Source organism: Podarcis melisellensis (assembly GCF_964234715.1).
Source record: "Podarcis melisellensis genome assembly, chromosome: 8".
NCBI classification, from domain to species: domain Eukaryota; kingdom Metazoa; phylum Chordata; class Lepidosauria; order Squamata; family Lacertidae; genus Podarcis; species Podarcis melisellensis.
In genome coordinates, this window is record NC_138540.1 from 66,055,549 (window position 1) to 66,075,563 (window position 20,015).

The 20,015-nt window shown below is 46.1% G+C and overlaps 1 protein-coding gene across 1 annotated transcript in view; it reads right to left on the reverse strand.

Annotated features, from left to right (window-relative positions):
• The window catches only part of PHACTR4 (phosphatase and actin regulator 4), an 82,507-nt gene extending 80,458 nt beyond the window's left edge, over positions 1-2,049 (reverse strand). The window contains exon 1 of the mRNA XM_081920615.1: positions 1,925-2,049. The gene's annotated coding sequence lies outside the window, so the exon portion shown is untranslated. The remainder of the gene's footprint in view (positions 1-1,924) is intronic.
• Between the last annotated feature and the right edge of the window lie 17,966 nt (positions 2,050-20,015).

Below are 20,015 nucleotides of genomic sequence, written 5' to 3' on the forward strand. Positions count from 1 at the left end.
ACACCACATGAAAAAGACAAAAGATACCCCAGGAAACCAACATTGAAGTGCCTAAATAAGTGACCCCCTTTTTGAAAAATGTAGAATAGTCATCTCCCAATTCAGTATTCTGAGAACAAGGACACTTCCCTAAGTAGGTAAAAATATGTTAAGAATCTAATCTTAGATACAGATGCCTAGAAGCACAGATCCTCCACTGCAACATAAAGGATAGCAATTTCCATATCATGGGCCAACATCCATTTAATTAGGTCCAAATGGGATGGTGGGCAGCACAGTACATCTAAAGGTTGGGAAACTCTGGATGAGGCAAGAATTGACTAAAACATTCACTTTTTATGGGGGGGGGGCAGATTAAGACATAGTTTGAATACTCCCACTTTTGCAAATGTAAGTATTTAATTTTAAAAAATAAATACAGTATGCTGCCTCTCCTGAGGCTTAATGCAGCTAGAAACATTAAACGATTAGGGTTGCTTCCTTTTCTTAGTGTAAAACAGAGGAAGATACCAGCATCCCAAAAGTTTACTGTCTGTCTCACACAGATTCCTTCCAGTAGCACCTTAAAGACCAACTAAGTTAGTTCTTGGTATGCGCTTTCGTGTGCATGCACACTTCTTCAGATACACTCTGTATCTGAAGAAGTGTGCATGCACACGAAAGCTTATACCAAGAACTAACTTAGTTGGTCTTTAAGGTGCTACTGGAAGGATTTTTTTGTTTGTTTTGACTATGGCAGACCAACACGGCTACCTATCTGTAACAGATTCCTCTGCTTAAGTTCAAGCAAGCCACATCTATTCTTCCCAATAAATTTCATAATTTGTTTACAAGTTAACAAACATGCTCAGATCAGTTCATTAGGGTAAAAAGAGAATACAAAGACAAGTCTCACTTTCTGAGCTACAAAGCAACCACAAATCAACCAGCTACCCTTCAAATTGGGTCTTTTGAGGCATTCAAGTCAGTCTTTTGAGGCATTCAACATATACAGCAACATATTTTCATCTTGTACTGGCAGATACATGTTGAGACAGACACACAGACACACACACACTTCCAAAAGTAAATACAGGACATCACTCTTGATTTAGTTTTTTGTAACACACTGAAAACTCAAGAGGAGAGTTCCCTTTTGAAATGAGTGGGGAGAAAGAGCCAATATACTTGATAAAACACAACAGTCAAAGTCAGGGAGGGGGCAGGGAAGACGAGCAATGAGTGAGGTGTCATGCAAGTCACTCAGAATGCATTTGGGGGGCGGGGGCACAAAAGGGAGGTCACCTAGTGACAGGAAGGCACTGACAGATCAACTACCACCTAATATTAGGAGAGGTGGGTTAATATCAGAGGCAGAGAGCGAGAGTGAGAAATAATGAGAAACTCCCAATTTTTTTTAATGATGGGTGCAAGATACTATAAGGGCTGAGGGAGCTGAGAGAATTCAGAAAAAGGACAGTGAATTTGGACGGGCAGATGTATTCATTTGTTTAAAAGAGTTACAGCCCGCCTTTCAGAAGCCTCTGCAAAACCAGCCACAACACAGATCATGTCAACCGATTGAAAATGAGCGGTTAACAACACGGGGAAAGCAGATCTGTTGATGCGAATGCATTAAAAACTGAAAAAAAAAAGCAGCAGCAGCAGCAGCTCCGAAGGATTAAGAAGGAGCAGGAAGCAAAGACCCTTGCAGCGTCTGAAAGGGAGGTTGGCCAATTAGAAAAGCGGGATGTTTGTGGTGGGGAGTTGGCTGTAGGGATAAAAGAAAGCAAATGCCCCACCCACCCCTCACAGAAAACTAAAGTAGCGAAAACAAAACAAAAGAGTATTGGGGGGCTGCGAGAGAGACCCCCTCGCTTCTCACTGAGAGCGGGGGTGAGAATTAACTGTCGGCTAAACTTGTTCACTTTCCTCACTCGCTCACCTGGAGTCAGATGAGGGGAACCAGCAGCACCTCCTCACCTGGCGAACTCCTGCCTGGACGGCCGTGCGGCCGGCCCCTACCCTCACTTCACTCCAACTCACCTCACCTCGCGCCGCCAACGCCGCCGCCTCTTTCTGAGAGTCCCTCAGGGGCTGAAGGTCCCCGTCGCCACCGCCGGAAGCCCTGCTCCTGGGAAGGGGGGGGGTGAGGCGCGCGGCATGACGGGACTTGTAGTTTACGGCGAGGCCCCGCCCCCGCCCGCGGGGGATCAAGGACGCCGGACAGGTGAGGTCAGGAAGGAGGACGGGCCAGGAGGCCGGGTGCTTCGTCGTCTGGTTTCGTGCGGAAAGGAGGCTTAGTGGGGGCGGGGCGGGGGATGCTGTCTTGTCACTAGACGGACGGGCTTCTCGGGAGGGAAATAAGTTCAAGTTATATATATATATATATATATCAATCTACTTTCGTAGATTTTCACGGGTACAGGAATGCAGGTTTTGGTGTCCTCGGGTGTCTTCCCGTGTAAAAGTTGGGGTGTCTAGGCGACGTTTCGACGAGGTCTCACTCGTCATCTTCAGGCTGGTGCTTTCGGCTTCTTGTTACTGGAACAGAGCTCTGTTCCAGTAACAAGAAGCCGAAAGCACCAGCCTGAAGATGACGAGTGAGACCTCGTCGAAACGTCGCCTAGACACCCCAACTTTTACACGGGAAGACACCCGAGGACACCAAAACCTGCATATCAATCTACATATATATAGCGCAGAATACATGGGATGATGATGATGATGAGTTATAACACGCGAAGGCTTTGTGGCGCCTTAAAAACTTGGCAAGGGTATGAGATTTCGTGGGCCATCTAGTAAACTAGTTCACGAAAGTTTACGCCACTGTAAGCCAATGCGGCACGAGAGCCCTTGCAGTTTTTGCTGCAGATGCCCGATATGATTCCCAATAATAACAACAATAGGTCAAGGGTGCTAACTTGAATAAAATATGGGGGGCAGGTAAACACAACCCCACATAATCACATGGAATGGCACATCCTCAACTTTGGGGGGGCAGCCCCCTCAAACATTTTATTGGGAGAGGGGGCACAAAGGGACCAAGATCCCTAGGAGTTTGCTCCTATGTAATAGGTACAGCGGGTGACCCTCAAAATTTTGCTGTACTTCAGCCCCAGCCAGCAAGGCCATTGGCTAGGGCTGATGGCACTTTTAGTCCAGTAAAATCTGGAGAAGCACAGGTTCCCTCTCCTTGAGTTACAGCATAATGTCACCCATGCTTGGCCAGAAGTAAAACCCACTGTGTTCAGTGGGCTGGCGCCAAAGGCTAAAATTGCAGTTTTCAGTGCAATCCTGTACATGCCTGCACAGAAATATGCTCCATTCGTTCAGGGAGCTTACTCCCAAGCAGATAGGATTTGCAGCTTTAGTTGATTAACAAAATAAAGTTAAGCTGGTATCCTAAGGGTTCTGTTTGTTTTTCATGGAAAAATGTGAATAGAGGTGAAATACTGACACAATTGCCTTCCCATTTATCTTTAAAATACCTCCCACAATCTGACTAAACACAAAGGATAACTTAGCTTGTGCTGCTAATAACAGGAACTTGGTTATTAAAAATTTTGCATGCTTATAAATGAAAACATACAAATGACACCTCCCTGACTTTGAAGCTACTGCAGACAGAGTTTATAACTCAGGTTTCAGTCCAGCCTTAAGTATATACACTCCAAGAACTATTGTAGCTGCAGGTCATCCAAGTTCCACTCACAGTTGCCTCACCTTACAGAGGGAGTGGGTGGAAATCTGCAGATGAACTTTCTCCTTCAAATGCTTAGGCATCCCTTCCGGCAAAAGTATGACTCAGGTACCAGGAATGCCCACAGGATTCCTCTTCTTTCTTTCTTTCTTTCTTTCTTTCTTTCTTTCTTTCTTTCTTTCTTTCTTTCTTTCTTTCGACTCCTCTTTTAAGGAAGAGCATGTGATGATTTCTTTTTCTCTGTTAAAAAAAAAAGTTAGCTAGGATAGCTAAGGAGTACTTATGACTAGTGCCTTAATGATACTTAACTCATTGAGCTTGCGCATCAAAGTGGCTAATACCATAAACCAAATGCTTTTTTTCTAGAAAAATAGGTGCCGGTACTCACCATGAAGTTGTTACAGTCACTGCCACACTTTTTAACCAAAAAGGGGGGTGCTGGTACTGCATACCCTTGAGTACCCTCTGAAAAAAAGAGGATTGCATAAACCTATGAATGTTTGCTCAAAAGCAAGCTCCATGGAGCTTAATCTGAGGAAAGTATGCATAAGATTTTGGGCTTATGGGCCCCTCCAACCTGTTGGGGTGGAGGGTATATTTTGCAATAATGGTGTTTTAGTAGTGGATTTGTGCTGGACTGTCCACACATTGTTTTGCTATACAGTGGTACCTCGGGTTACATATGCTTCAGGTTACATACACTTTCAGGTTACAGACTCCGCTAACCCAGAAATAGTGCCTCAGGTTAAGAACTTTGCTTCAGGTTGAGAACAGAAATTGTGCTCCGGCGGCGCAGCAGCAGCAGGAGGCCCCATTAGCTAAAGTGGTGCTTCAGGTTAAGAACAGTTTCAGGTTAAGTACAGACCTCTGGAATGAATTAAGTACTTAACCCGAGGTACCACTGTACTTGTAGTTCTGTGATGCTTCTGCAATGTTGCTTCATTATCGCTGTCTGGAGGGGCACTCTTGTGCTACAGTGCTACAAAAGCAGGACAACACCACCACCTTGGAATGGTCAAAAACTTACAGAATGTCAGCAGGAATTTTTCAGGACACTCACCAGTTGGAAACGAAATTGAATGAATGGGTTAACTCCAGTGTAGGGCTAAGTTAAAGTCACTTAGCAGTATATTTGTTCCACAGGCAAAATGTCTTCTACAAAAAAACTGTGCAAGAGACTGCAGAAGCAAGTTGCTGGCATCTTCATTGTACCATAGAGTGAGCAGTCTATTGCACAACACTTTTCTACTAGTGCAACGGTTGCATTAGATTCCTCTGTTGTGCAAGATTAAAACTTGCCCATCTGCTACCACAAGAGCCCTTGAGCTAGAAACATTAGATACAGCCCTATGTCCACCCCAACACTTTTGCAAGTAGGCACAAATAGTATTGAAAGCGGAATCACATATAACCACCCAGATACAAGAAGAAGAAGAAGAAGAAGAAGAAGAAGAAGAAGAAGAAGAAGAAGAAGAAGAGGAGGAGGAGTTTGGATTTGATATCCCGCCTTTCACTCCCTTTAAGGAGTCTCAAAGCAGCTAACATTCTCCTTTCCCTTCCTCCCCCACAACAAATACTCTGTGAGGTGAGTAGGGCTGAGAGACTTCAAAGAAGTGTGACTAACCCAAGGTCACCCAGCAGCTGCATGTGGAGGAGCGGAGACGCGAACCCGGTTCCCCAGATTACGAGACTACAGCTCTTAACCACTACACCACACTGGCTCAAATAATTTATTATTTGTACCCCGCCCATCTGGCTGGGTTTCCCCAGCCACTCTGGGCGGCTTCCACAAAGACCAAAAATACACTAATATGTCATACATTATAAACTTCCCTGAACAGGGCTGCCTTAAGATGTCTTCTGAATGTCAGGTAGTTGTTTATCCCTTTGACATCTGATGGGAGGGCGTTCCACAGGGTGGGTGCCACTACCGATAAGGCCCTCTGCCTGGTTCCCTGTAGCTTTGCTTCTCGCTATGTGGGAACCACCAGAAGGCCCTCAGTGCTGGACCTCAGCGTCATATGCACAGATAACCAATGTATAATAAAATAACTTTTGGAGGGACCCAAATAAGCTCAACGATCTGGAAGTTCCCTTTTGCAATTCTACTTCTGCCATGAACCCACTAGGGACAGCAATCCTTACAAGGAAGTAAGTCCCATTGAACATATACTTCTGAATAAACATGCATAAATTTAGGCTGCATTTGATCTTAAGCAAGCCCTAAAAGCATAAAGAAGAATGCTGATGGATTATTTATTCAAGTTGGCACCCCTGCACTTACTCACCATAAGGAAACTGGTCCAGATAGAGCTGGATTAATGACACCCAGCTCCATACAGCTTTATATTAATGTTGAACAATATGGAGGACAAAATGGATCTCTGAGGGACCCCATAATGAAAATGTCATGATGCAGAAGTAAGATCTTTATGGAATCCACCCTCCAGGTAGGAGCAGAGCAACTTAGAAGAAGGTGCCTTCATTCCCCAACCTCAGTGATATAAAATGCTACCAAATGATCCAGTAGAACCAACAGAGTTGAATTTCCCCCTTTTATCTCCTGGTGTATGGCACCCATCATGGTGGTCAAGCCAGTTTCAGTTACAAATCTGGGCCAGAATCTAGATTAAAAAATGGATCCATCTAATCAGTTTGTGAGCATGATCAATCCATCAGTCAAATAAGACTTCTTAAAACTGGGTGACAGAAGTAAATACAGTGGTAAAGGTACCCCTGCCCGTACGGGCCAGTCGTGTCCGACTTTAGGGTTGCGCGCTCATCTCGCTCTAGAGGCCGTGAGCCGGCGCCGTCCGAAGACACTTCCGGGTCACGTGGCCAGCGTGACGAAGCTGCAGCTGGCGAGCCAGCACCAGCGCAACGCACGGAAACGCTGTTTACCTTCCTGCTATAAAGCGGTCCCTATTTATCTACTTGCACTTAAGAGTGCTTTCGAACTGCTAGGTGGGCAGGAACTGGGACCAAACGACGGGAGCTCACCCCGCCGTGGGGATTCGAACCGCCGACCATATGATCGGCAAGTCCTAGGCACTGAGGTTTTACCCACAGCGCCACCCGCGTCCCTAAATACAGTGGTACCTTGGGTTAAGTACTTAATTCGTTCTGGAGGTCCATTCTTAACCTGAAACTGTTCTTAACCTGAAGCACCACTTTCGCTAATGGAGCCTCCTGCTGCCGCCGTAGCACGATTTCTGTTCTTATCCTGAAGCAAAGTTCTTAACCCAAGGTACTATTTCTGGGTTAGCGGAGTCTGTAACCTGAAGCATCTGTAACCTGAAGCGTATGTAACCTGAGGTACCACTGTACTAGCAACCAACAATATCTTCTCTCATGTCGTAAATATCCTGTCATCTTTCCTATACATAAACGTGAGACCGAGCCACTGTGATACCAAAGGTGAACTACATGAGCAGAGAAGATTCAGGAACTTTCGCTTCAGGACAAAGTCAATCAGTAACTTGCTGCCATTAGCAAAATTAGGAGTCGGGCAAACCATTTGACCTTGATCATGCGGAAGAGAATTCTGTTTACGCGGACAAGAGCAGGCTGTGCAGAGAGACATATAAAACCACACGATTACTTTTGCCAACAATGCCTGTGCTGAAAATTATTATTATTAGTTACATTTATATACCACCCTTTGTCAAAAGAACACAAATGTCAATACATAACATAATGTGTATGCAATATGAAAATCAAGATGGTTATATAAATACAATTACAAAAAGAAGTAATGCATAATTGGATACAGGTTATCATAAAATGCAAATTATCGTAGCAACAACAGTATAAAAAACAAGGAGGAGAAAACTAGCAGGAGAGTATCTAAAATATAAAAACAGTGAACCAATACAGAACCTTCTTTCTGTACAAAGGCAACTCTTAATTCTGGCTCCCACAGAAAATGACAGACCTTCTCAGCTCTCATCCGAGTCATTTCCATTCCTTTCCCAGTCTCTTACCCTGAGAGATCTTCAGCTTCCCAACTCTCACTCAAAGTCCTTTTACCATCTAGCTGCCACTTTTATGTGGGCGCAGTACTTAGCCCCCAGTGGCACCTCAGAAGGGGAGACACCAGAAGGATAATTCCCTGTGGTGTCTTCCCTTCGAGGTGACTTCCACTGGCATTGGCCTACCACTGGGCTTATCCCTTTGAATGCCAACGACAGAAAAAAGGCAAAGCATGCTACGATGCCTTAGAGTAGGGTTACCAGATGTCCCTGGTTCCTGGGAACAGTCCCCAGATTTGCAGATCTGTCCCCGGAATGTCCCCAGATTTGCAAATCCGTCCCCAGGAAACGTGGCAGCGGCAGTCTCAGCAGCCAGGAGCCAGCCTGGTAGCGCAGTTGGCTCTGGCTGGCTTCAGGAGCTGCCCGCTGCCATGGCGCCCACCATTTTTCCTCTCCGGAAGTCCCCATATGATGTGTCTTGTGCGCAACACATCAAATGGGGACTTCCGGAGAGGAAAAATGGCGGGCACCACAGCCGCGAGCAGCTCCTGAAGCCAGCCAGAGCCAACTGTGCTACCAGGCTGGCTCTGGGCTGCTGACTGCTGCTGCCGCCGCCACTGCCTAAGGGGAACTGGAGATGTCTGGCAGTACAGATCTCCTGCCCCCTTCCCCCTTTGTTTTGACTGATTGGGGGTCGAGTGTCACGGGCGGGCGGCCATTGCCCAGTTTTTTAAAAACTGCACATTTATGTTTCACAGGGTGCAAAAGAAGAGCTTTGCACCTTGCCCGGCAGAGAAACCGCGTGCCTTGCGCCCCTCATGGGCAACAGCCACCCGCCCACAACTCCTGAGCCTCCCCTGATCTGTCAAAACAAAGGGGGAAGGGGGCAGGAGATTGGGGAAGGCTCAGGAGTCACAGGCACGCAGCGCGCTATTGCCCAGTTTTAAAAAAATTCTGTGCATTTATGTTTCAAAGGGTGTGAAAGAAGGGCCTTGCACCTTTATACAATATGCATGTGTGCTTGGGCCCAGGGTCTTTTGCCTCACCATCCCCACTACTGACTCCCTGTTGCTAGATAAAGGTAAAGGTAAAGGGACCCTTGACCATTAAGTCCAGTCATGACCGACTCTGGGGTTGCGGCGCTCATCTCGCTTTATTGGCCGAGGGAGCCGGCGTACAGCTTCCGGGTCATGTGGCCAGCATGACTAAGCCCCTTCTGGTGAACCAGAGCAGCGCACGGAAACGCCGTTTACCTTCCCGCCGGAGCGGTACCTATTTATCTACTTGCACTTTGACGTGCTTTCGAACTGCTAGGTGGGCAGGAGCAGGGACCGAGCAATGGGAGCTCACCCCGTCGCAGGGATTCGAACCGCCAACCTTCTGATCAGCAAGTCCTAGGCTCTATGGTTTAACCCACAGCACCACCCGCATCCCACCTTTATACAATATGCATGTGTGCTTGGGCCCCGGATCTTTTGCCTCACCATCCCCACTACTGACTCCCTGTTGCTACTCAGCTTTTTTTTAAAAAAAGTGTCACCGGATTCATTGAAAACAATCTGGTAACCATACCTTAGAGGTCATGGATTTTTTTGTGGGCTGACTTGAGTTTTCTCAGGCCACAGATGAATGAAGCACATGGAGGAAATGGGTGGTGCACAGGGTACATAAGCGAAAGAACAAGGAAACTAAATGAGACAGGTAAGACCAGCAACAATGCAACAAAAGGTCGGTGGTGTGGAGTGCTCCTGTTCAAGGTTCCAGCCATGAAAAAGGCCAACCATTCCCTTTCCCAGGATATACCATTCTACCCCCCCCCCCACCTCAGTGGTTTAGCATCCCACTCCTCTCATCAGGTCCTAGGGCTGGGAGAGAGATCCTGCCTGGAACCCTGGAGAGCTGCTGCCCATCAGTGTAGACAACACTAGCTGCTCTCATAGTCTGTCTATACCTTGTGTTTTCCTGCCAATGCCTTCTTCAGAGTCCATGTGACATGGAAACCTCTTTGGCTGTGGTACCCAGGTGTAGAACACAATCCCCAAATAGCCTGGTACAAAACTAAAACCTTTAGCTTCATCACTCTATTCTGATGAAGGCTGGTATATGAACAAGTCAGGCCATTGGTCCATCTAGCTCAGTATTGTGTATAGAGCCAGTGTGGTGTAGTGGTTAAGAGCGGTGGACTCGTAATCTGGTGAACCGGGTTTGCGTCTCCGCTCCTCCACATGCAGCTGCTGGGTGACCTTGGGCTAGTCACACTTCTCTGAAGTCTCTCATCCCGACTCACCTCACAGCGTGTTTGTTGTGGGGGAGGAAGGGAAAGGAGAATGTTAGCCGCTTTTAGACTCCTTCGGGTAGTGATAAAGCGGGATATCAAATCCAAACTCCTCCAAACTCCTATACTGACTGGCAGCAGCTCTCCAGGGTTTCAGGTGAGGGTCTCTCCCACCTCTACCTGGAGAGGCCAGGAATTGAACCTGGGACCTTCTGCATGCAAGGTTGATTCTCTAGCACTGAGCTACGGCCTTTCCCCAAGAAAATAATGAATACCTAGGTTCCACTCACCCATTAAACTCGCTTGTCTCTCAGTCTGTCCTACCTCACAGGTTGTGTGAATGAAATGTGGTGGCGTGGGGGAAACCATCTATGCCTCGCTAAGCTTCTTGCAGCAAAGGCAAGATAAAAATGTTAAGTTTTTTGGCTCACAAACCTGAGTGTGGAACAAGAAATAAGGAGAAACAAATTTCTGGTTCCAGAAATTTGAAACAGAATTCCTTCCCTTTGTCAATCCAGCAGAAGATCCAGAGTGGAATGAGAGGTGCATTTTTGCTGTTTGCCCCTCCCCCTGAAGCTCCTGATGCCTCCCCACCACAGTGATCTGCAGGATCAATCCTCTGCAGCAGTTTGGGGTCAGGGTGCAGGGAAAAGAATTAAAATTGACAAAATTTGCCTTCCTTTCTCTCTGCCCCCACCCTTCTCCAGCATGAGAGCTTTATGTTTATGGGATTTCTGGATCCAATACCATAATTATAGTGAGAGAACCACCCCGGAATCCTTAAAATGCTCTATGAATTGCAGTTTTGCTCATGCTGTTGTGACTGGCACCCAAAGGTGGGAAGCCTACAAATTCCTCCTTTGGCACATTGACTTCCTCCAGGTTCCAGAGCTTCTGCAAAATACAAGTAAAAATAAACGCAACTGGGAAAAGAGGAACAAAGGAAATTCTGGCAGATCAGCAAATCTTTCAGTAGTAGAGAACTGCTATATATTTATATCCCTAATGACCTTTTAATAAAGTGTAACAAACACAGAGGCATTATTCTGAATCGAGTTGGCAGTGAGACTGGCTGACTCTGGAATATAGATGACAAATACTCTTTCAGTTTATTATCTGTCTGTTCCAGCAATTTTGAGCTACCATGATAAAAACTGTAACAATGCAAAGCCCTCTATTTTGAAATAGATATAATCAGAATTGCATTTGAGAGGAGCAGCCTCTTAATCTCTGACCAGTTGAGGCTCCATCTATTTTTAATGCAGTTTGGGAGGGAGGGATATGTTGCCATTTTCTTCTACTTGTGAAAAGGTTACTGTGCCTGTAAGAGCTGTGTCACAAGCAGATATTCAACAGACATTGTTCTCTACATTTCCACAATGTGAAATCATTATCTGTTGAATATCTGCCTGTCCTGTAAGATGTTAAATGGGAAGGAGTCGGGCAGGAAGACTGACAGCCCTGTTAGGAAATGATGACGCCATCACTTTTTAAAGATTCCAAAACCTATCGTAGAACTAAACTGTCACAAAAGACGGAGCAAACTTCAGAGTACTGTACACCAGAAGTCTTCATCAGCTTGGATGTTGAGCAAAGGAGCGGAGGTGGAGAAGAAAAAATATTGCCTGTTTACTCAGCATTAATCCGGATTTACTTGCACAAATCTTACACGGCAGTGAGACTGTGTCTAGTCTTTATTGAGCATTTGTTCTGAATTGCTTATAGAGTAATTATATAACCTGATTTGCTTGAGGAGAGTGCATACATCTTCCCATTCATCATTCATTCATCCCACACTTCATTCGGTACAGTTCCCTGCTACTTTCCAAACCACAAAAAAAGTCTTTTTGTTGTCCTTTTAAAGTGGATTTGTGGTGACAGAGCACATTAATCCACTTTAATTGCACAAACCTAAAGTTCCTATAATATACTTGAACACGCACACCCTGAAAATTACTGAAAGGCACCTTAACTTGATGAGAACTAACCTTGTAATCTAAGGCTTGGTAGGAGTTCACCTTAATCTGTATTGGTCTCAGCCTTAGTGTAGGAAGAGGTACTACTATGCAGTTTCAGGAGACAAATAGAGAGGCTGGGAAGAAGAAACACACAGCTTTCCCCCATTTTTTAAATAATGAAATCCTGCCATTTTCTGCCCCTGTCTCTAGCCTTAATCAAAATGCAAGAGGTTATCGTAGATAGCAGAAGTAGGAGAAACGTGGCGATTTTTACATTAGCAATACGGGAGTTGCACTTTAAGTAGTGTACTAGATAAACAAAATCAATGAAAACGAAGCAGATCCCACCCTCTCCCTTGATGGTCAACTTTGACAGGTGGGCAGGATTGATAGGTAGGTGACCTGCCTTGCTTGCAGGGTGGTATTGGTGGTGAGATAAAGTTCTAATCAGCGGTGCCAAAAAGCTTCCCCACTCCTGACCTAGTGGCTGTGGAGAATGTAATTTCAAAGAAAAAAGTCCATGGGATTCAAAACAACGGCTTTGGAAAACCAGGGATGAAAATAATAAAGAGAGTCTCCTTTTCTAATCATACTGAAGTGGTTAAGCACAGTGGTTTAATCACGAGGTTGGGAAATGTGCAGCAATAAAGTACCAGCAATGTCCAGAAGGTGGCTCTGTTGAATAAAAAAAAGCCTTAGTTTTTTTTTGTACAGGATTGGATCACTGTACTCTATGTTCCCCGCAGAAAAAACACAATTTTATTCAAGGTACTTTACCAGCAGGACGTTACAAATGGTGACAAGGGCAAGGTGTCAAGGAATGCAGTAGATTAGATTTACACAGGGGGTACGAGCTGCAGATTGGACTAGTCAGATGAAGACAGCATGTTTGGGTCAGTATTCCTCCACTGGTAATCCTTCACCCATCCAATCTTTATCCACCCTGTATAAATGCAGGAGTTTCATCCTGTGCCCTCTCTAGCAATCAAACCCAGCTTCTCATGCTTTTAAAGAAAGAAAAAGTGGGCAACTTGTGAAAGGATTCTTCTCGTATTTAATAAGTACTGCTATATGGGCCCAGCGCTAAACACTAAATGACATGTTTTGCATGCAAACAGATGCAGGGGACAGGATACTGCTTTTTATTGAATCAGGCCACTGGTCCATCCTCTTCAGTCCTGTCTGTGTGCATGAGCAGCAGTGTAGTGGCAGGAGTCTTGCCCATCCCAGTTTGGAGAGGCTAATAGATGAGGACGGAATCCAGGACTTTCTGCATGTAAAGCAGGGGTGGGGAACCACCATTCTGTGATTTAGCTCACCAGGCCTCCCCAAGTGGCCCACTTGCCCATTTCAGGCAAGCCATGCCCACCAGCCTGGTGTCATATATGATGTCAGGAGTGGGGCAGGTAAGGACAGGGTTTGGCCAAAAGGGGCTCTGTACAGAGGTTCCTAAATCCCTGACAGCCATATACTGGGTACTGGGGAAGCACTGGGTAAAAAAGGTAAAGGTAAAGGGACCCCTGACCATTAGGTCCAGTCGTGACCGACTCTGGGCTTGCGGCGCTCATCTCGCTTTATTGGCCAAGGGAGCCGGCGCACAGCTTCTGGGTCATGGGGCCAGCATGACTAAGCCACTTCTGGCGAACCAGAGCAGCACACGAAAACGCCGTTTACCTTCCCGCTGGAGTGGTACCTATTTATCTACTTGCACTTTGACGTGCTTTCAAACTGCTAGGTGGGCAGGAGTCAGGACTGAACAACGAGAGCTCACCCTGTCGCGGGGATTCAAACCGCCGACCTTCTGATTGGCAAGCCCTAGGTTCTGTGGTTTAACCCACAGCGTCACCCGCGTCCCAGCACTGGGTAAAGTGCTTTGCAAATCAGCGCTCTGCACTTCCCAAGCGCCACGCATGGGGGTTGGAAAGCTCGCTCCGCCTGCTATGCAGTGCTTCCCAAATGCATGACAGTGAAGCTGGCTGAGCAAACCCCATCTTCCCATCCCACCAACCAACCATGACAAGTGTCAGTTGCCTGGCATCATTATAAAACTGTATGATTGACAGGTAGGTAGTCCCACCCAAGCTGGCCTGGAGACAATGCTCCAGCCCATTGGGTGAAAAAGGTTCTCCACCTCTAATATATGCTGTACATATCTGTAACTCAGGTATAACTCAGATTTTGTGGGGAAGGGGAGACCTGGTCTGTTGAGGGACAATCCAGGCTCCTTCCATTAAGACTGAGACTTCATTTAAAACAACAACAAAACACACATCTAAAGCACATTAAACTCACATTTAAAGCATATGGCTTCCCCCTACAAATACTGATAAATGTAGTTTGTTCAGGGTCCTGGAAATTGTAGCTCTGTGAGGTGGAAACTACAGTTCCCCTGATTCTTTAGTGGAAGTCATGTGTGTTAAATGTGCTTCAAACCATGTAATAAACCATATAATAAAAAATTATTGTATTGCATTGTGGCTGTTAGCTTGTTCCTAAATTCGTCCCCAGACATCTTTAACTTAAAAGGATCTCAACCAGTGGGGTTCAGAAAGACCCCCACCCAAGGCTAGTTGGGAAAGTGGCCTAACTCATTATAAGGCACAGAAATAAGAGTACGATAGTGTTGACCAGCACCCAGTACCCTCCTTCCTCGATATTTATACTGTGTGGGCAGTCTTACCAGCTTCCCCTGTTTCTGGCTCCAGTGTGGAACAACAACAGCCAGTGTCAGTAGATTTGGCAAGAGTCTATTATAATTTTGGCAAATGAATATAGGCAGCTCGTCCTATTAAATATCAGCTTAACCAGATCCCGAGGAAGCAGCCAAGCCATTTTAAGAGCAACAAGGTAGATTTTGTGCCAGACTATTTACTGAGACAGTGGGAACGAGAAACGGGAAGTGCCAGGTACAAGGGACTGTTTCACCTCAAGGCACTTTGATGGAGGAATGTACAGTGGTACCTCGAGTTAAGTACTTAATTCGTTCTGGAGGTCCATTCTTAACCTGAAACTGTTCTTAACCTGAAACACCACTTTCGCTAATGGGGCCTCCTGCTGCCACCGCACTGCCAGAGCATGATTTCTGTTCTCATCCTGAAGCAAAGTTCTTAACCTGAAGCACTATTTCTGGGTTAGCGGAGTCTGTAACCTGAAGCGTATGTAACCTGAAGTGTATGTATCCTGAGGTACCACTGTACTACAAAAGAGCAACGTCTGTTAACCTGAGTTTCATCAAGTTACTTTAAGAGAGGATTGGACAAGTTCATGAAGGGAGGTAACAGCTCTGGAGCATGACACCTATGATCTGCCTCCATGTTGAAGGCAGAAATGCTTCTGATGACCAGTTGCTGGAAGTCCCAGGATGGGCGAGTGCTCTTGCACTTTGGTCCTGTGTCCAGGCTTCCCATAGGCACTCGGGTGGCCCATGAGGACAAAATGGCCAGAGTGCTGATCTAGCAGGCTCTTCTTGTGTTCTTACCCTCAACCAGGTATACAAGGCAATGGGGGGGGGGGGTTTTAAGATACAACAAACCAATACATCTACTGTTCTGTAACACAATTCCTTCCCGACTTTAGGGTGTTATTTATAACTATACACATACATACAGTTAACCTCTGCTGCCTTGCAGCTATAGTCATTCCTGAGAAAGGCTTTGGTAGTAAACTCCTGAGGAAAAATTTGTGCCCACTGCCTCGTGGGATATCTTCAGAAGAAAATGCTAAGGCAGGCTTCCTCTGTTGGAATTCTGGCCCGTCTTGACGTATGTGCCTATCTGTTCAGGCACCGGCTGAATTCCTTAGACCTCCCTCCGGCGACTCCCGGCAGGATAAAACATATGCGAGGTCCGTTCCGGCGATTTTCCTCAGGCTGTGAGGAAAACACACCAACTGCTCCTCTCTCCCCTTTGGTGTCCCCAGGGAGGGGAAAGAAGCAGACAGAAATCTATTTACATCTTTTATTCCTGTCTTTTACTTCAGTACAGAGAAAACATGTCTGCACTCATCAGCAGTTAGAATAAACTCCTCCCATGTCCTTCCAGCACAGGTCATATGACAAACCCACTGAGCTAACATCCGGTGCTCAGTACAGAATGGACTGCCCCTTTGTTCCTATGGCAACAGTCACAAACTTCCTGTTTGGCTTTCCAGCCACAAGCAGCAGTCTGGGCTGCTAGAGCCTTTGCTTGCTGCCGCATTGCTGCTTTAGAATAACATACTCCCCCTAAAGTATCAATGCGTGCTGCGAGCAAAGCGTCATCCAGAGAAGAAAACAAACAGTTGTTATACTTATAACATTCCCCTGTTGTTTCAGTTCCACCCTTGGAACTACCCGCCACTGGTTTTACCAATGTATCTCTCTGGTTGTGTGACTTCCAAGGAATGAGTGCATCTGCATTACCTTGGTTAGCAACTCTCTGTTGTGCCTTTGTCTCTGACTCAGACACAGCTTCAATTTGACCTTGGTCGTTTACAACAGCAACACATAAGTTAGCAAACTCTTGTGAATACCTCTTGGGTGGTACACCCTTCGTTGCTCTCTCAGACCTACGTAAGAGGTGCTGCTCTTCTCTACTTTCTGGTTCAGCCTTTGGACTCTTTGGAGAACCAGTACCAATTGTAAACAGTGGTTCATCCTCCTCTTCTGAGGGTCTAGTCATTACGTGAGATTTCCTCTCAATGACCGTGACAACTGAGCTGTCTGAGCTATCGCTGTCATCATCAGTACTACTGAACTCAATAAGATCAAACTCATCATCATCATCAGAATCATTATCACCTGTGGGAAATGTGTGAACTATCACTCGCTCCTGTTCAGGAGCACTCTCTAGAAATTTTGTGAGAATCACCTGACCAGATTCAGACAAAATTACTCTGTAGAGACCCTTTTCATAACCCACAAAAATGCCTCTGGCATTCTTTACTCCACCTGGAGCTTCTGTTCTCACATGAGACCCAAAAACCTTGAAATGGGCAACAGAAGGTTTTCTGTGGAACAGTTTCTCAAAAGGAGAACATCCCAACTCTTTTGAAAACTTTCTTAACCACGTGTAACAGAATGACATTAGCGACTCAGCCCAGTACTCATGTGGCAAACGTGAACTTAGCAATTGCGCATGCATTCCCTTTTGCAATTCTTTGTTCACCCTACTACAGACACATTTGTTCCAAGCTTCTTCGGAACTAGCAATTTTGTGTCTTATCCCTTTCTTCTTCAGGAACCTCTGGAACTCCTGTAAAAGAAAAATTGGCTTCTTATCTGTGCAAAGACAATCTATGTCAGCATCATGCATATTTTTAACCTTGTCACAAAACTCTTTAAACCTTTCTAAGGCTTCTTTCGGTCTCTCCAAAAGATAAAGCCAGACAAAACCTGTAAAAGAACCAACACATATTAGGTAATACTTTGCATTGCCTCTAGATGGTGCTAAAGGACCAATCACATCAGCATACACCCGCTGAAATGCCTTGTCGACCCTCGAGGTGACCTGCTTGGTGTTCTTCTTGGCTACACCTGTAAAAGAGATCATGTTAGAATCACAAGAATTACATTTCATGTAATCACTTTGATCAAAAGTCAGCAAATACAGTCCATCTTTCTCTTTGGCAGAAAGATACAACTCTCCATCTTTGTAGATCTCGCAGTTCTGATCATCATAGGACAGTTTTAGTCCCTTCTTGGCAATCTGCGAAACGCTGAGCAGATTGTACTTCAACTCTGGAACCAAATAAACATTGTTTATAGTTAAGTTCAGACTTTTAAGATACACAGTCCCAATTCCGTTCGCTTCCAGCTCTTGACCGTTGGCTAGTTGCACCGCGAAGCTTTGCTTCTTAAACGTAGAAAATAGTCCTCTGTGTCCTGTCATGTGAACTGTGGCTCCAGTATCTAGGACAAAGAAGTTTCCCACCTCTGGTGTGGCTTTTAGCGACATCAAAGCTTTTGCAGTCTTTGCCTTTGGCTTGGTGTGACTTTTGTCTGACGCCTCAGACTTTGCGGAGCTGGCCTTGGCTCCTCTGTTCTTACGTGGCTTCTTGCAGTACCGCTGAAGATGCCCAGTCTGGTCACAATTGTAACATCGGACAACGTTTAAAGCTACAGCGTCTTCTCCAGTAGCAACAGCAGTAGGGGCGTTAGAACTCCGTTCTTTGCTCCCCCTGTCCTTGACTTCCAGGGCGGCAAGTCTGTCATGTTCACAAAGAACCACGGCAAAGACCCTCTCCGAAGTCAAATCCGCTGCTGGGAGAGACCCCAGCTGACTGGCAACTCTTTTGTAAATCCGATTCAGGCTGTTGATCACCATGAAGCAAAACACTTCCTCATCCAGACGGAAGTTGCGTTCCACCATCTGTTGACGCAGAAATTTCATTTCCGTCAGGTGCGCTTGAACATCTCCATCAGGCGCAAGCCTTAGGTTGGTCAGCTTTTCAAAATACAGCAACGCTGAAGAACCTGCATCTCTCTGATGTGTCCTTCGCAGCGTGTCCCAAACATCTCTCGCGTGGTCTAAATCTTGTATGTGGATCAACTGCGAATCTGACACGCACAAAATTATAGCAGTTCTGGCCTTCACATCCTGTGACTCCCAAGCACGCGTTGGTGCTGCTGGAATGGGGTTTTCAATCACCCCAAACAGTCTCTGATTCTGCAGCAGGGCCTTCATCTTAATAGACCAGGATGCATAATTGTCACTAGTCAGAAGGGGCGGAGAAGGCAAAGCTCCCTTCTTTGCATCCATCTTGAGTCCTTGCATTGACTCTCAAACACAAGCCTCTAAAATCCAATAGCTGGCTTGTTTACAGTCTGTGCCACCTGGCAGCTCTCAACGCTGGCTGCGTTGGAATTTTCCAAGAGCTCTTCAGACTGTGTAGTCAAAACATCCATTTTAACTTTCACTTCTCCTCTCTGAGGCATGGCCTTCATTGCTAGGCAACAGCATTCCTTTTCCTTGAACAGGAAACCACAGGAATGTTTGGAATGCGGTTTCTCTTTTGACTGGAGCTGTTTTGCCAGCCACTGCTCCCCGTGAAGCAGAGAATAACTCAATCTGCATTCACTCCTTTAAGCCCGAAAATCTCATACCTGGGCTCCGTTGCATGGCTTTCAGATTCTTCTGGTCAGCTTCTGGCTGCAGAGAATCAGCCTTCTCACCTCAGGCGTCCATGGAGGCCACTTCCTGATGCAGAGGTCGATGAAAACAGCAACCGGCGTCTGCTACCATTGTTGGAATTCTGGCCCGTCTTGAGGTATGTGCCTATCTGTTCAGGCACCGGCTGAATTCCTTAGACCTCCCTCCGGCGACTCCCGGCAGGATAAAACATATGCGAGGTCCGTTCCGGCGATTTTCCTCAGGCTTTGAGGAAAACACACCAACTGCTCCTCTCTCCCCTTTGGTGTCCCCAGGGAGGGGAAAGAAGCAGACAGAAATCTATTTACATCTTTTATTCCTGTCTTTTACTTCAGTACAGAGAAAACATGTCTGCACTCATCAGCAGTTAGAATAAACTCCTCCCATGTCCTTCCAGCACAGGTCATATGACAAACCCACTGAGCTAACATCCGGTGCTCAGTACAGAATGGACTGCCCCTTTGTTCCTATGGCAACAGTCACAAACTTCCTGTTTGGCTTTCCAGCCACAAGCAGCAGTCTTGGCTGCTATAGCCTTTGCTTGCTGCCGCATTGCTGCTTTAGAATAACATCCTCAACCTCAGCCTTCCAGATATTTTGAGACTACAATTCCCTTCATCCCTGACCACTGGTCCTGCTCGCTAGGGATCATGGGAGTTGTAGGCCAAAAACATCTGGAGGGCAGAGGTTGAGGACACCTGTGCTAAGGAGTAAACCCTACACATATCCAGAATGGAGTCCCTAAAACAGTTGGATCGCACCTTGTACGCCGCCTTCCAGCAACTCCTGCAGCCGAGCTTGTGCCAAACATATTGCTCTTTTCCTTGGGACCACAGCAGTGAGGCTGAGAGGGGGTCTTGTCGTCTGGGCAGCCCAAGATATCAAGCCCCATACCCACTGCCCACCTTGCATTCTGGGAAGGTCACTTTGGTGCTGCTAATGCATCAGCTTGACTTCACCCCTGGAGGCACACTGCATTGTCTGTCAAGACAGACATATGCC